A 5,278-nucleotide genomic window follows, 5' to 3' on the forward strand; every position below is an offset into this window, starting at 1 on the left:
AACGGCTGTCCGCGCGCAGCCCGTTGAGACCGAGCTCAAACGTCCGGACCCTAGTAATAAATATTCAACCTTAGTAGAGACTTTCCCATGTTGCTATAAAAATGAATCAGAGATAAATAAATATTCAATATTTCGATTTACTTCTCAAAGTTTTAATAGATTTATCCAGCCATGTCTTATTCAAATGAAGAAGCATACAATATGTTGCTAATTTTGGGTGAGTGTCGAGGTTCATTTGCTGGTGCTGAAAGATTGGGGCGACAGCGTTTTCCTAATCGGATTCCTCACTCGAGGAATGTCTTTTCACGATTGGCTAATCGAATCAGAATTAGTGGTGTCGTTCAGCCTCAACATAATAGAGGTACACAGATCCGCCGTCCAATTAGGAATGAAAGAACAGCGGAAATTCTTGCATCAGTAGAATTGAACCCTCATGATTCTTTAAGACGTCGAGCAAGGGATTCTAGTATTAGTCATCACATTATCTGGCGCATTTTAAAAGAAAACAAATTGAAACCTTAAAGAATGTCTGTTCATCAATCGTTGACTCACGATGATTTTGAACAGAGACTTGCATTTTGCAACTGGATAAGACAGCAACCACCAGATTTTCACCTCAAAATATTATTGTCTGACGAATGTACATTTAAAAGTGATGGACCTGTCAGTACCTGGAACTGCCGTTATTGGTCAGAAAATAATCCCCTGGTTAAGACAAATAGATCATCAACATATTTGGAAAATTAATATTTGGTGCGACATTATTGCAAGTCATATCGAAGGTCCTATTTTCTTTGAAAACAATCTAAATAGTAATAGATATTCAATTTTATTAGAAACAGAACTTCCTGTCTTATTAGAAAATTTTCCATTGATGAGATCGCCCTTAGACATGTGGTTCCAACAAGATGGATGTCCGCCACATACATCGAGAGTTACCCGTGCAGTACTAAACACTATGTTTCCGAACAAATGGATAGGCAAATTCGGTCCGATCAATTATCCACCTCGATCACCGGACCTAACCGTTCTTGATTTCTATTTGTGGGGAAGGATAAAAGACTTGGTATACCGTCAACGTCCAACTACCAGAGACGATTCGTAGAATAACTGAAGCAATTCGATACTTCGATGCTAATGAAATTTTACATGCAACTAATTCCTTCCAAAGCAAAGTAGATGCTTGCATCGTACAAAACGGTCGTCATTTTAAATATCTCTCAAACAAGTAAACATTTATAAGGTGTACAACTTTGCTTCCGCCGTTTTTTTTCCGAAATTCGAGCCTTTATTGAAAAAACTGATTATACATTTATGATTCAAAGTATTGTCCATCGCTGGCCACTACTTTCTCCCATCTTTCGGGCAGCGTACGAATCCCGCGTCGATAAAACTGGTCATCTTGTGAGGCGATCCACGAATCGATTTAATTTTTTACTTCTTCATAAGACCGGAAGTGCTAGTCAGCCAAGCCGTGTGCCATTGATTGAAACAAGTGATAGTCAGAGGGAGCAACGTCTGGAGAATACGGCGGGTGGGGTAGTACTTCCCATTTCAACGTTTCCAAATATGTCTTGACCACTTTCGTAAAATGGGGTCGAGCAATGTCATGCTGCAAAATCACTTGACAGTGTCTCTCGTTGTATTGCGGCCGATTGTCTTTCAATGCTCGGCTCAAACGCGTCAATTGCGTTCGATACCGATCGTCTGTGATTGTTTCAGTCGGTTTTAATAGCTCATAATACACTACGCCGAACTGGTCCCACCAAATACAGAGCATAACCTTGGAGCCGTGAATATTCGGTGTGGCCGTCGACGTGGAAGCATGGCCGGGAACTCCCCATGATTTTCTGCGCTTGGGGTTATCGTAATGAACCCATTTTTCGTCCTCAGTCACAATGCGATGTAGAAATTCCTTCCGTCTTTGCCTTTCAAGCAGCTGTTCACAAGCAAACAAACATCTCTCGGCTTCAACTTGTACGGCACCCAATTTCCTTGCTTCTGAATCATTCCCACGGCTTTGAGCCGTTTTGAAATGGCTTGTTGAGTCACTCCCAATGATCGTGCCAATTCTTCATAATTTTGACACAAGTCTTGATCAAGTAATGCCTCCAATTCTGCATCTTCGAAAACCCTCTCTCTTCCACCACTATACAGGTATTCGATGTCAAAATCACCGTTTTTGAAGCATTGAAACCACTCACGACACGTTCTTTCTCTAATAGCGGCCTCACCATAAGTATTTGGAAGAATTCGATGAGCCTCAGCCGCAAATTTCTTCATATTGAAGCAGAAAATTAAAACCGCAAATGACCAGAATTTAGCTAGTAAACTGACATTTTCAATCGAGAATAACTTTATGACACACACACAAATTGACTAATATTTCTATGGGGTTATGTTGACAGATGCCCAAGTTTATTGTATGACGTCTATGATCTATTTATTTCGACCATCACTTACCGCTAAAGCCATCTATAGGAAAACAGCGGAAGTAAAGTTGTACACCTAATACTTATTAAGAAACACCACATACGCAAATACACGTATACATGTAGATGTGCGTGCGCAAACGAACACACGCAGCAGAGAGGGTTTGGAGTTGAAAAATACTACGGGCGTGACGAACCGTGGGGTCCTTATCTCTGCTGCGACACACACCCACCCACACACACACACAAGGTATAAATCCGACCGAGCAACCTCCACGCGGTATACCTTGGGTAATACTAATGCCGGCGGTACTGTAACTTTTAATCTTCGTAACTCGAGATTTACTTAGTCAAAAAATACTTTATTATAGGGTTTTAAAAAGCTCTTGACATCGGCTATTAGATTCTAGAATAAAAAGTAGGATGTTCCATTTAAAAAAATCGATGTGATGACCTTGATCTGACCTTGGCAAAGCCATCCAAGGTCAAACTGATATGATCAGTAAATAGATCTTTTGGAACCCCACAACTTTGGTCTGACCGTATTTTCGATTGAATCTCATCCTGCGGAGATAAAAAGGGTGTACCGGTGATCTGAAATTCCTTGTATAAATAATTAAAGCTAATTATAATTTAAAAGTAATAATAAGAGTATTAATAAATATAATCTTAACTTTACATAGAATAAATTTTACTATTTATTTCTCTTTCATAACGCATGTTTACAAATCTAAATTTATTTTTCTCAGACTTAAACTTAATAGTATTCACAACGTTCATAATTTACACGACTCTATAACTCAATCGCATATATACACATACTAGATACTTTGACTCTCATTGGGAATGATTCTTATTTTTCTAATTTTTTCAAATATTCATATATTTAATATGGTTCTAATTTTCCTTATTAATATGTTATTTTTTTAAATATTACATATTTTAAGTATTACATTCTTATTTTATTATTTTTCAAAATATTACATTCATGTCTTATTTAGTAAAATAACTATATCGAGATCGAAATCTAACAGCGCCAAGTGTTTTTACACGAAAAATTTTTCAATTTACATTAAATTTTTTAATTTTATACGGTTAACTCTTTAATTTTTGTGATAACGCTTAAAATGAGCAAGGTAACGCAATTTTGTGATAACGTTTTGTGTATTATTTTGAAAGAGAATTAAATAACCACTACTTTAGTTGGAAGAGAAAATGTCTTTGTGTGAAACTTAAAATGAGCAAGGTAACGCAATTTTGTGATAACGTTTTGTATATTATTTTGAAAGAGAATTAAATAACCACTACTTTAGTTGGAAGAGAAAATGTCTTTGTGTGAATAAATTGTGATATAATAATTTCATTTAAGAGGAATTTAAACCATTTGGACTGGAATAGGAATATCCTTCAATAAGATATACGTACATTTAGGTTTTATTGTATAAAAATTAAAGATAGTATTATTTGGATAAAGTAAATAAAGAAATGGGATTTGGCGCCAGTAGTTGATATGTCAAATCATTTATAGGAATGATACATATATCATTGAAGTCAATATTACTTATTTAATTTGGTATCCAAATTATATGGAATTTAACTTGACGCAATTGTGGATATCAAATCTTTTTAACGATGGATACATAAAATTTTGAGGAATTTAACTTGGCGTCATTTTGTTGATGTCAAATTTTTTATATAAATAACACATATCATTAATGTTAAGTAATATTATATACAAAGGACCGATTTCACCAACCCGATTAAGGTGACTTTACCATAAGTGTCAACCATAAGTGGTCAATTCCACTGAACAGCAAACACGATTAGTCAGTTCCACGACGAATTAAGTAATTGGCGTTGGTGAAATTGGCCCAAATAATTTTTACGAAAAGCACGCACGCTTAGCGCTTTTTTTTACCTTTCTTTAAAAAGGTAAGTTTGTATATAATTTAAAAAATTCCACCATCACCCCTATCGTTTTATAATTGTACATATAAAATATAAGTATACTTAGGTTTCATTTTATCGAAATTAAAGATAGTATTATTAGGTGTACAACTTTGCTTCCGCCGTTTTCCTATAGATAGCTTTAGTGGTAAGTGGTGGTCGAAATAATTAGATCATAGACGTCATACAATAAACTTGGGCATCTATCAACGTAACCCCATAGAAACATTAGTCGATTTGTGTTTGCATCATAAAGTTATTCTCGATTGAAAATGTCAGTTTACGAGCCAAATTCTCGTCATTTGCGAGAGGTTTTAATTTTCTGCTCCCATATGTAGAAATCTGCAGCTGAGGCTCATCGAATGCTTATGGTGAGGCCGTTATTAGTGAAAGAACGTGTCATGAGTGATTCCAACGATTCAAGAACGGTGATTTTGATGTCAAAGACCGGCATAGCAGTGGAAGAGAGAAGGTTTTCGAAGATGCAGAATTGGAGGTATTACTTGATCAAGACTCGTGTCAAAATCAAGATGAATTAGCACGATCATTGGGAATAACTCAACAAGCCATTTCAAAACGCCTCAAAGCCATGGGAATCATACAGAAGCAAGGAAATTGGGTGCCGTATGAGTTGAAGACGAGAGATGTTGAACGGCGTTTGTTTGCTTGTGAACAGCTGCTTAAAAGGCAAAGACGGAAGAGATTTCTGCATCGCATTGTGACTGGGGACGAAAAATAGGTGCATTACGATAACCCCAAGCGCAGAAAATCGATGGGGAGTTCCCGGCCATGCTTCCACGTCGACGGCCAAATCGAATATTTACGGCTTCAAAGTCATGCTCTGTATTTGGTGGGATCAGCTCGGCATAGTGTATTATGAGTTGTTAAAACCGACTGAA

General features: G+C 36.7%; 1 pseudogene; it reads left to right on the forward strand.

Moving 5' to 3' along the window:
• The first annotated feature begins 525 nt into the window (after nucleotides 1-525).
• Nucleotides 526-1,105, forward strand: LOC108763132 (uncharacterized; annotated as a pseudogene).
• The last annotated feature ends 4,173 nt before the right edge of the window (nucleotides 1,106-5,278 follow it).

Source organism: Trachymyrmex cornetzi, unplaced genomic scaffold (assembly GCF_001594075.2).
Source record: "Trachymyrmex cornetzi isolate Tcor2-1 unplaced genomic scaffold, Tcor1.1 scaffold339, whole genome shotgun sequence".
Lineage (NCBI taxonomy): Eukaryota > Metazoa > Arthropoda > Insecta > Hymenoptera > Formicidae > Trachymyrmex > Trachymyrmex cornetzi.